This window comes from Struthio camelus, chromosome 3 (assembly GCF_040807025.1).
Source record: "Struthio camelus isolate bStrCam1 chromosome 3, bStrCam1.hap1, whole genome shotgun sequence".
NCBI lineage: Eukaryota > Metazoa > Chordata > Aves > Struthioniformes > Struthionidae > Struthio > Struthio camelus.
Window position 1 is genome coordinate 103,402,649 of NC_090944.1, and position 12,470 is coordinate 103,415,118.

Genomic DNA, 12,470 nt, shown 5'->3' on the forward strand with positions numbered 1-12,470 from the left:
GCCTTTCAGGCTGCTGCTTAGCTGCCTTATGCACATGGCTGAAACACTGGTCATGGGGTCAAAAGCTACTAGTAGCGTCAGACTGACTGACAGCATCGTCACAGACTGTTTCCACAGAAAACCACATTTTTTTAAAAGAAGGACAAAAACGCAAACAAACCAGCCAACCCAAGCCTAAAGGGCCTCTTAGACGATAATTTGCTGCTACCAGCAATTCACAGCAGATGTTGTGCTGCACCAAACCACCCTCACCTCCCCTGCCTGAATCGGTGAGGGGGCAGTAGTTGACCTGAGGTCTCTGTGAAGCTTGAACCCATTAGCCCAAGAGCCACTGCTTCATCACAGCCTCACCATTGTCTTATAGACACTATGCAACCACATAACACAATTCACGCATGCTTCTGCCTTTCCCTTGTGCCTCTTCTTACCTCTAACATCCCTTAACATACACACACACACACACATATATATATACACACACACATATATACACACACACACACACATATATATACATATATATATACACACACACACAAACACCCCCCCCACCCACCCACACCTGGCTGCGTACGGACCAGCCCAAACGTCATGTCCATTCCTGTGCTTAGCATTTCCCAGTGACTGGTTCCAGGCCTTCAGAAATGCCTTGACAAAGGAACCACAGCCCAAGGCATTAAGTGAAATATTTAGCTCATCTGAACTAAGCCCCCCAGAGCCCACCTACTTCATTCCAGCAGAGCAAAGCTAGTTCAGTCACTTCACCTGAAAAGCTGCAGGGCTCAAGAATATGATTTCAATTCACAGTTAAACATTTTCTCAACACCATTAAGGCATGGGATTGGACACCACAGATGTAGCCTTGTATTTGTTACAAGGGTTGTGGTTTAGGTGGGAACCCTAAAAACACAGAACTCACCAAGCATGAGTGAGTCCATGATTCAAGTTTCTGAGTGTGGCTGAGTCTGGAGCTGATTACAATTTACGCCAAACGGCACCAATATTTTTTTTTTATACCCGGATGGACCCTTAAAAAAAATATTAGTCCTTTTTCAGCCAGCCATTTCCTTGCTACAGAAATGGTCTTATAAGATGGCCAACATGTTGGAACCAAAGTCTTAGTCCCATTATAATACTACTGTGTTACTGAGAACAAAGATACTACAGAACTCAAGTGACACACTGAAGTTTCAGTTAGAAAGACTTTAACGTTGGGATACTGTTCAGTGAAAAATGAGCCAGTGTTAAAACAGTATTCAAACTGAGCACTAACATTTCTTGGGAAAAACACCATCACAGCAGAACATATCATTTGAAATCAAGAGACAAAATTGATAGTTGTTACAAATACTCAGCTACTCAGTGACAACCAACATATTCACATAAATTCCTGACTAAAAGAAGTCCTAAAGTGCTAAGGGCTCCAAAGTGGTCGTCATGACCTATTAGCGCATGGTGATCCTACCTTTGCAATGGTGATGGGGGTTGAATCCCAGTTCTGGGGTCCTCACTGCCCCCTGAGTGATGTCCAGATGGCCCTGGCACTCTTCCCTAACTTCTGAAAAGGAAAGGTGAGAGACCGTTAAAGCGTGCCATGGGACAGATCTGGCTAGCAACTGAACCACAGTGCGTTCCTTTAAAGCACGCAGTGACCTTAAAAATCCCACCGCTGCCTCTAGAAGAGACTATGGTATTGTTCTTTATTAATGCCACCCACTTTGAAGAGAAGCTTGTATGCACTGGGGCCTCTGCTAACACCAAGCAGGCCAAGGGAGCTATTAAGAAGCAATTAAAAAAAAAAAAAAAAGGTGGATTGCTGCATGACACAGAGGCTACTGCTCACTTTTGAGATAATTATTTAGTAAAAGTGAGATAATTATTTAGTATTTATATAGCTTTTTCTACCAGAAGATCTGAAGTTATTTTACCTAGGGAAGCTAAGTGATGTATCCAAAAGAGCAGCCCGCACAATAAAATATAGATTAAAAAAAAAAAGAGTGAGCAAATCAGTCCTTTGCTGAAGACTTCCCAGTAAGCAACGACGGCAGCTTGTGAGAGAGTAACAGTACTCCTGTGGAAAACGCCAAGAACTGGGCTACCGTCACTGCATTTCCCTGCAGGAACAGCCTTACAGTAGAAGATTCAGAAAACTTTAGGTCCTCCTAGGGCAACAACTTCACATCTGGCACAGCCTGCGCTTGCACATCAAGCTGTGAAACATCTTGAAATTCCCTCACCTTTATGTTTGACAGCCTGTGTGCCAAAAAGAAAACATTGGTTGAAACCGGATTATCTTGTGAAGACCTGTCCTCAGAAGTGATTTTACTATCATCTGGTGGGGAAAGAATGATGTAAACCAGAGAAATCCAGGAAGGCCAGCCATGTCAGATCTCCAGCAAGACCACTGAACGAACAAATATGCGTTTTGGCTCAGAGACTCCCAGAAAATAGCAAGTTTCGTGGAAGCCTTCAGTCCGCTAGTTTGTCCCAAAACAGGGTCTTGGACCTGTGATTGTCCTGCTTTTCCCCCTCTCAAGCTGCCAGCCTGGGAAGGTACCTCAGCAGCTGAGCAACGTGATCCAACTTTGAAGTTCACCCTGTCTTAAGCAGCCCCCCCAGAGTTCTCTTCTGAGCTAAATTTTTCTATGACAGGAGACTGACCTGACACAGTGGCCTGTGCTCCCCGTCTTTAGATCAGGGAGGGAACCTGACAGAGGGGATGTGGCCCCCTTTCCCTTCCTCTCCCACACATGAATGGGTGCCAGGAGTGTGCCTTTTGCTCTGAAGGAAACAGAATGCACATCCATTCAGCCTCTCTCAGCACACTGGCACACACTGTTAAGTCTCTAGCCGTATCCCATCCAGAGAGCACCCGAATCACACACCCACTGCGCACTGTTGCTTGCCTACAATCAACTCTTGGAGAGTTAAGTGGCAACGTCAGGTAGAAGGGAAGCTCTTCAGTAAAGCTTTTGTCCTGACAAAATACGGGGAGGGGGGAGAAAATTTGAATATTCTTCTTTCTTTCTATGTTGACTTTCCCTTCCCTTCAAGTTATGCTTCACTATACACTGCTTTCCATCAGCTCTGAACTGAGGGAAAGGAGAGGATACTGCTAGCCAGCATGGAAAATTTCTACGTGACAATTTCAGCATCACCTCCAATCCCTATCTGGTTACGCTGCCAGGATCCATTCTGGGCTGGATTTTCCAAAGCATTCCATATTGATTTAGCCCTGCTCCCACCAAAACCTGTGGCACTTCCACAGATTCCAGTGGGAGCAGAGCAAAGGCTGTGCCAAGCTCTTCTGAAAAATCCCACCATGTGTGTTTAATGAAGAATGTCCCTGGCAGGAAAGTTCTGAGTACAGTTAAGCAGATTTTTTATTTCTTTCACATTAAAAGCTTCATTTCTGTCACTTCTCAACCAGTCGGAAGCTGCCAGAAGGGTGCGTAAGGACCTGTTCCAAGATCCCCAGCAGAACAGCAGACGACGGTCTGGTTCCAGCTAAAATTGAATTCAACTTCCCTGCCATCTAAATGGTCCCTGTTGCTCCGTGAGTGGCCTCTGCCCTCAGGATCCACACCTCCCCTCCCTGATGCAGGCAGCTACTCAGCCCAGCTCCTGCCACGAGGGCATTCCCCACTTTCTGTTCCATTTGCTACCCTTCCCTAGGGCCAATTCGCTCTGCTTCGGCTTATCTCAGAATCACAGAATAGCTGGGCTTGGCAGGTACCTCTGGAGATCATGTACTCCAACCCACCTGTGCGAGCAGGGTCAAGCTAGAGCAGGCTGCCTTGGACCGTGTCCAGTTGGGTTTTGAATCTCTCCAAGAATGCAGATGCCACAACCTCTCCGGGCAACCTGTTCCAGTGTTCCATCAACCCTGGCAGCGAAGAAGTGGTTTCTTACGTTCAGCTGGAATTTCCTGTGTTCCAGTTTGTACCCTTTGCCTCTTGTCCTGGCACATGGCACACCACTGAGAAGAGTCTTGCCCCAGCCTCTTTACACCTTCTCCCATCAGATATTTATAAACACTAATAAGATCCCACCTGAGCCTTCACCTCTCCAAGTTAAACAGTCCCAGCTCTCTCTGCCTCTCCTCACAAGAGAGATGCTCCAGCCCCTTCATCACCTCTGTGGCTCTTTGCTAGACTCACTGCAGGAGGGCCGTCTCTTTCTTGTACTGGGGAGCCCAGAACTGGACCCAGCACTCCAGGTGTGGCCTCTCCAGGGCTGAGCAGAGGGGAAGGATCACCTCCCTCGACCTGCTGGCAAAACTGCCTAATGCACCCCAGGGTACCATTGCTGCTCTTTGCCCAAGGGCACATCATTGGCTCATGTTCAGCTACCTGTCCCCCAGGTCCTTGTCTGCAAAGCTGGTCTCCAGCTGGTTGGAGAACTAGTGCCTGGGGTAATTGCTGCCCAGGTGCAGGACTTGGCACACTTCCCTGTGTTGAGCTTCCTGAGGTTCCTCTCTGCCCATTTCTCCAGCCAGTCGAGGTCCCTCTGAATGACAGCACAACCCTCTGGTGTTCAATCCATCCCACTGACCGCTAACCTAGCCCATACATCATCAGCGTCTCTATGAGGAGGTTTGGGGAGACAGTGTCAAAAGATACCTTACTGAAGTCAAGGTAAACATTCACGGCTCTGAAGGGGATCCTCACCCACCAAAGCCTGTTATCTCATCACAGAAGGCTACCAGGTTGGTCAAGCACAACTTCCCCTTTGCAAATCCATGCTGACTACTCCCAGTCACCTTCCTGTCCTTCACATGTTTGAAAATAGTATGCAGGATTAGTTGCTCCAGCACATTCCCCGGGATCAAGGTGACGCTGAATGGCCTCTAGTTCCCTGGATCCTCCTGCTTCCCCTTCTTGAAGATAGGGGTGATAATTCCTTTCTCTCAGTCCTCAGGCACCTCCCTTGATTGCCATGACCTTTCAAAGATAATTGAGAGTGGCCTTGCAAGGACACTGGCGAGCTCCCCTCGCACTCATGGGTGCATCCTGTCAGGGTCCGCAGACTTGTGTATGTCCACTTTAAGAGTTCAGCCTCCCACCACCATGCCTGCTATTTGCTCATGAACCAAACTCTCAGCATCCCATGCACCCATTCCTTCCTGTTCACTGGTATTGGCCTCCACAGAGTAGTTTTCAGTGTCTAAATAGAGATTTGGCATGCGGTGAAACTGATAGCTACTATCCGGTACTTAGAAAAATCTTCCGCCAAAGTAAGTTGATAACATCCGTCATAAATATCACACAGTCTCACAGCATTCTCTTTCCTCACAGAAACAGAAGCCCACACCACCACCATGCCAGCTTTGTATTCTTCCCACAACTACCTAGAGGGATGTGGAAACACGTACGTTTTCTTTCTTTTACTACAAGCAAGAAATTTCAAGCATGTTTTCAGTAGTGAATGTATTTTTCTGTGGCCTGCAGCATCACCAAACTGAGCTGAATAGCAAACCTGAAATAAGGAAGTTTCAAAAATAAAACAAGAAAGGAAAGGGAAATCCTCTGATTTGTACAGCAGTGGACTGAGTGAAGATGGAATTTTCATTCATGTTTGCTCACACTGAGATGTCATTTTTCCAAAGGCTAAAGAAAAATAGAAAATTTTTTAAAGAAATACCCTTAAAACGAAAACTAAAAAAAAACAAAAAACAGGAACTACATTAACAATATTACTCGTGACATTAGCTCATTTTAGTATACTGAATATAAGACAAAGCAGGTAGGGAGAGTTTTGGTTTTTTACTATTGAAGGCAATAATACACAAGTGCATCCCGATATCTATATTAATCCTTCCAGTATTTTCACATCTGGTTAAAAGTTCTAGTATTGGGTTATTCCACCTGAAGGCAGCAATAATTGTTTTCAGACAAGCTGGCCCTTACTTCACCCAGTAAAACTTGTTTTATGTTCGTGTGTTTGCTAAAAATCCTTACTTCTACCACCCAGTCGACCAAACAGAACAATGCAGCAGCCAGCAATCCGGCACTGCAAGGAAGACAGGCCACAAGATTCTAACACTATAGGTATTTCCCCTCTCCAAACACCTAACTCAGAACATCTCCAGGAGACTCAGTAGCATACAAAAACTCAAGGGCAATGACAGGGTCCTATCAGCCTACAGGATGGACCAAACAAAAGGCCCCTGCAGCAGCTCTCTCTCACTATGTAGGAACTCCCCTATACTTTTAATTTCTCTGTTTCAGTTCCCCTATATTTTCCACTATCTTCCCGTCTCTTCATTCTTCTCTACTGTAATTAACAGTATCTGTTAACATAACTACATTAACGTTTTCCCATCTAATTTTGGTGCAACTCCATCGGCTTCAGTGGGCTCACATAGGAAGTAATTTTGCTCACAGTATATAAAGAACCACACCAATTTTCTAATACTTCAAAAAAAAAAAATAAAAACTGCAAGGAATAAAATATTAAAAACCTTTGAAAGAGATCTACTATAGTGGGATACATTTGTCAATAAAAAATTTCTTCTGTGTTTCAAAACAAGTAATATCTCACTGAACTCTTCCAACTCCCCTGCTGGCCACATGAAACATATATTTTAAGTAAAGAATAGATAGTAAGAGTCAAATAATTTTTTTTTCTAATTCTGGGTTTGGGAGTTTAAGTTTTCTTTATTTAATTTAGCATCATAACTGGGATGGAGTATCAGCAGCTTGACAGCGTCCTAAGAAATTGACATGTATTAATAAAAGTTAACAGAATTCAACCATTGCACAGCCGCCACAAGATCTGAATCCAGCACCAGCTGTGCAACAACTGGACAAAAATATGAGCAAGTATCAGAAAGACCTGGAAATACACTAGGAGAGATTAAGCCCTTAACATTTGTTTGGAATGAAAACTACAGGAAACAGGAGAACGATGAGGAAGTTTGGTGTTCAGAGGTTTCAAGAGCAAAGATACTTCTTCTCCAGCCTTTGACACTAGAGGTCAGCACAGCACCTGCAGTACCACATCCTTCAAAGTTTCAGAAACCATGACAAAATATGCAACTTAAGCAGTGCAAATAGCTCTGGGAAGACACAATCTGCATTTCTGCAATGGGAGCGTTGTACCAAATGTGCAGTGTGGAACTGCAGACGCAGAAGAGCACAGCTGATGGGAGCAACTGAAAAGTCTGAACCCAAAGGCAGAATAACAACGTGCCACAAGCTTAAAGGTTCCAGCAGAGCAATTAGAGGCTAACAATGGCTATTTTTAAAACATCTATTAGCCTAGGGTAAAAGCTGTCACCTAGAAAGCTCAGCTGACTGACTCTGAAGATCTTCTTGATGGATGGGAAATAAACCATTTAATCTCCTCGCACAACAAAATTCCTCCCCCAGGCTGTGAGCAGCTGGTCTAGCTCAAGTAAAGCTAGCTCATATATACAAGTCAAGCAGCTGGAGAAAGTGTTCACTGCAGTGGAACTATTCCTAACCCACAAACACACACACACCTTCTGAACCCAATAAGAGATACCCACAGTGTAAGCCTTGACCCCTTGAAGTCACTGGAGAAAGCTCCTCCTTAAGGAGTCGCACTGCGCATGCCGCTATTCCTGTCCTCCAGGGACAGGCCCCTGAAAGCCCCTGTTCCTGGCAGCCAGGAGGTGACATGATATCACAGCACCTGACAGGAACCATGGAGAAAGCAACTCTTCCTCTTCCTTTAAGCAAGATCATGGGAGACCATGGCAGTCAGCTGCTCTCAAGACAGGTGCAGACAACAGAGGCTTGGCAGTAAAGAGAAGTCACGTTGGGGCAGAGGCAAATCAGTTACTCCCCCTTCACACAGCATGTGCCAGAAAGGAGTCCCTGTGCAAGTATAATTTATGGCACTCAACTAACTGCTCCGGCGGGAGAACACACCTTTGTCAGTGCGACCCAAACTCCAACAGAGAGCTGTGTCGCTGCAGACACACCAGAAAAAGCCATTCAGTGCTCACTGCCCTACCTCAAATGGCAGCAAAGGGGCTTGGACTACAACGTCTTCAACAGGTTGATGGTAATTAGTCTCCTTTGCAAGAGCCAACTCAAACTCTCCCCTGTCCCTGCAGACACAGGGATGCAAACACCTTGAAATCCGGAAAAGTTTGTCTAGCAAATGGAAGCCCTTTGAAATACTGGCAAAGGAAACAACAGAATAATATATTCACACTAACGTAAACGAAAAGTAACTCATCTTGGTTAATGAAGTATAACAGGGGGAAACTGGTGTCAATGGGAAACTTACTCTTTCAACTTAAGAGCAAAGCAGATGGACTTTAGCCATTTCTAAAAATTTTTTTCCCCCCCAATCTACATCTGGCTTTGAGGGGCAAATAAAATTCCTTGAAAAAGAGATGATAATATTCGCAGGAATTTGGAAAGTGCTTATACTCAAGAGTATTTTGGGTTTCAGACTTTTCCATTAAATGTTACCAACTTTTTTAATTTTAAATTGACATACGTTAATCCCTATGATGTTTCTTTCTGCATGTCCTTATTTACATAGGTGTACGCCCAGCTTACAGAATGCTGTAGGGAAGTCTTTCTACTACAGATGCATTACACATTAGTGCTCTTTCATTAGTATGTTATACACAAAGGAGGAAGCAATTTATCTCTGTTACATGTTTTCTCTTTTTTCTTAGACGTTTCAATGCTAAAATATTTACATTCAAATAAACAATAGAATATTTACATTAAAATAATATTTAAATTAAAATTAAAGTAAATGCAAGTGTAGAAGAGTGGGCTTTTGAGACTGAGCATCTAAAGGCTGAAGAGTGTAACTCCTAAAGTGCAGGACTATAAAGCCTCAGGTCTTCTAGCCATTGCTAATGCTTTTGAGTCATAATGCATGGGAGAGAGTCAAAAATCAGCACCTCATTTCACCAGGCGTTGCAAAAAGGCTTTCTTTCAACTGAGGTATAAAATGGGAAAATAAGATGGATGCAGATGGAGGAAGTATACAAAGAAATAATGAGATAACACTAGTAATAGTGAGAGCAGCAGCCCAGCATGGATCAACAACAAGGGATTCAACCAGAAATGGGCATTTCTGACACTGTATCCTGAGAAGACAGGAGAGCAGAGAAGCCACCCACAAAGATGGGCAGCAGTTAGCACAGGCTTGCCAAGACGAGAACATGCTGGAGACAGTTTTTGACAGTTCAGGAACCTGCTGAAATTTTAACTAGTTTCTTCTACGTTGCTGCAACAAATTCTCCCCAGCACAGCCCTGCAGCAACACTGTTGACATTTGTTGACTTATTGTTGACTTTGACTGCAAAGGAGAATTTTGCAGGAGAATAGTGAGGTAACGTTGCAGCTGTTCATAGCAGTTTCTCACAAGCCTGAGAGGAAGCACAAGGGTGCTTGCGTGGAAATTTAAAAGCGGGAACATAAATGAAAGCGTGAGCTGACTGGAGGCAATGATCAAGCCTGCTAGAGTGAATTGAGCATGCCAGACAGCACAGAAGCAGAACACAAAGAACCTTGAATACGAAGACAAGAACGCGCCTGAGAAGGGAGAAGGAGACAAGTAATATGTAGGGAAATGGATGAAAAGCAGAAACAACCAGCAAAATAAGCTCTCCTGATAAAAGTATCACTTCCTGTGAGACCTTTGGCAAGTTACTGCATTTCCTCATCAACACTACAGAGATAATGTTTCCTGCTTTCACCACCTCCCTGAAAGCTTTAAACTCCTGGTTGTTTGTAAAGAAATCAATCACAGGGAAGAGACAGGGATCAACAGACGTTTTAGGCATTAAAAACTTAAACATTTTGTAAATAAAGCTTTAATTTAATCTTCACTATTATGCAGCCATCAGGTTTAATGCATGCTGTTTGTTCAAAATACAAAGAAGGCAGAGAAAAAGATGTACGTTGTGTTCTGCTAAGGAAGAAAACGAAAAACAAATTATACTGCTATTCATGTTCTCCTTCCATAACCTAGCTACAACACACACAGATAGTTTATATCATGAGGGATTACAGACAGCAATTGTGCTACCTTCATGAGACCCCAAACACATAGGGCAGATGATCAGCATATTATCGTCTATGTGTATGTTGACTCACAGCTTGAGTCTGACCTGCTGTTTTCCCCTACTTCTTTTTTTTATTTTTTATTTTTTTTTTTAAGATCACAATGAACTGTTCTCCAGCTCGCTCCACAGCTGTAGGCAGCAGATCTGTTGGGATATTTTTATGTTGCGATGGTTTGCTTGAGTGGTGGAGGGGAGGGAAACAATACATTTTCTATACACTGAACGTAAGCTCTAATTAGAAAGGCCCTTAAACTCCCAGCTCCTCAGCTGCTATAAACTGGCACAGATCCACTTAAACCAATGGGTCAGCTTCCCCAGACAGCTCAAATCAGTGTTGCTCCACTGAAGCTGACAAAGCAACACCAATTTGTAGAAGTGGAGGATCTGTCCTACAGCCTGCACTGCAATCCAGAGACACCATCTGGCAATCCGTTTAACACGATCAGAAATCAAGAGAGTGATACGTGTCCTTGTAACTCACTCCATTCTTCTCAGACAAGTGACTTCCATGCCCATAAGTCTGGCAGCCTAAAGATGAGCCACACAACATAAAAACCTCTTTACTCTTTCTTCCTCAGTACAGCTTTACCAGGGAAAGTTACGTAAATTCTTGCAACATACTGGACTACGCAGTGAAATGTGGGGGCCTAAGAAACAAGTGAGGGGGAAAGAGGGACAGGAATAACACTATAACAAATTCAAGCTATTGAATAAATTATAGACATGACAAACTAGATCATGCTGCCCTGCTCACACTGAATAGGACTCTATGTTAAACACATTTTCCCACTGACGTCAGCGGAAAGAGCAGCGTGACACAGTGCTGCTCAGCTGTACAAGGGATGGCCAGCATAAAAGCAGAGGAGAAGGCACAAATATTTCAGCCTATTATTTTGGAAGCTGTTCTGAAAAGCTTCTATATTCAAATTTAATGGGAAAATTTGGATACTATTTTTATCATTCTAATTGTGAAAAGCCAGATGGAAAGCTAGAACCAAGACAATAATCAGCACTAAGGGGGGGAACTGTATCAAAGCGTTTAGATTCGTATTTGGAGGTTCACTGGTGAAAATTAAAACGATCTGTGCAGAGCCCATATGAAGAGTCCAGCACAAAGCAGTGGTTTAGTCACACTGCCATGTGATAGCTCACTCGAAGCTTCCTGTAGAGAAGAAGTCATGATTTCTCTATAGGAACAGGCTGAGCTTGTTTACATCCTTAACACAGCCACACACACACATGCATTTTTGGGGCAGAGTGTAAATGAGCTGTGAAGACAAGATGCTTTGAATTCCAGGGGACTTGAAACCTCCCCGCAGGGTATGGGCACCAAAGTACTACTCTACAGCTGCTAGCACAGCCAGTAGTTGTCCTAGAGCCTTGTGCGTAAGACGGACTGGTGGCTGAGAACTTCTTCCGAGTGTTCAACGTCAGACTGCTAGAGGAGGGCAATCTTGCTTTAACCCGGTATTCCATTTTTAACACTTCGGAGATATTTTGACTGACACTGAGAAACGGTGCGTGTGTTTGAAAGAAAGGGTATCAGCAAAACCAGCACAAGCAGGCTTCTGAAGCTGAGCTCAGCTCTCGCACGGTGCTGACACAAGGCAGGCACCTATTCCGGACTAAGTCTCTCCAGGGCTCTGGCAGTGCTTAGCACTAACTGTACCACAGTCCACAGAGCATGTTGATGCAAATTTAAGTCTGTAACCACAGGCAACTTGCTGAGCAGATTTAAGATTTAAACTAAACTATATTTGAATAAAGGTTTGCACAAGTGAAGTAATGCTAAGCAGCTTTGCGTTTCAGTGCTGTTATATCTTGGAAAACAACTTTGCAAAAACCGTTCGTTAGATCTATTCCATAGCTGTTACCTCCTAACAACAAATTAAATCAACTTTTACCCATTGACAGTCCCTCAGCCTTGGTCTAAGATCTGAAAGAGCCAGGAAGACTGCAGCTTGCCTTCACTCATCTCCAAGCAAAAAACTCCATTGAAACCAGTCCAGTGCTTCACTTAGAGCCAGTATTCGATCCACTGTTCCGTATGAAGAACTACATGCACACTTTTCATATTTGTGCTCCATGATCTGCAAATGAAGACCATATCTTCATAAAACTTTAATATCACTTATTAGCACACTAGTTTAACACAGGAAAAAACAGCGTCAAGTATTTTAACTTTCAGGACGTTCTATACACTTAATTACTGATCTTGAAAGGAGGAAGTAGTCTCAGTTGGAGCACTAAATTTTAAAAATAACCTCTTCTCAGCTGTTAAGCTAGTGTTTGAGTACTGGTTTTTTATACTACTGCTTAAGGAGGTTTTTATAGTAGATTAATATTTAACTTTTTTTAAAAGTACTTTCAAGGAAAACCTTGGCCTTGAGTTATTATTAATTTC

The 12,470-nt window shown here is 43.6% G+C and overlaps 1 long non-coding RNA gene across 4 annotated transcripts in view; it reads right to left on the minus strand.

Moving 5' to 3' along the window:
* LOC104151683 (uncharacterized) overlaps nt 1–12,470 on the minus strand; it is a 72,307-nt gene that overhangs the window by 43,883 nt on the left and 15,954 nt on the right. For all 4 annotated transcript variants that reach the window (XR_011140336.1, XR_011140334.1, XR_011140335.1 and 1 more), the window contains exon 3: nt 1,466–1,558. This is a non-coding gene — a long non-coding RNA (uncharacterized lncRNA). The remainder of the gene's footprint in view (nt 1–1,465; nt 1,559–12,470) is intronic.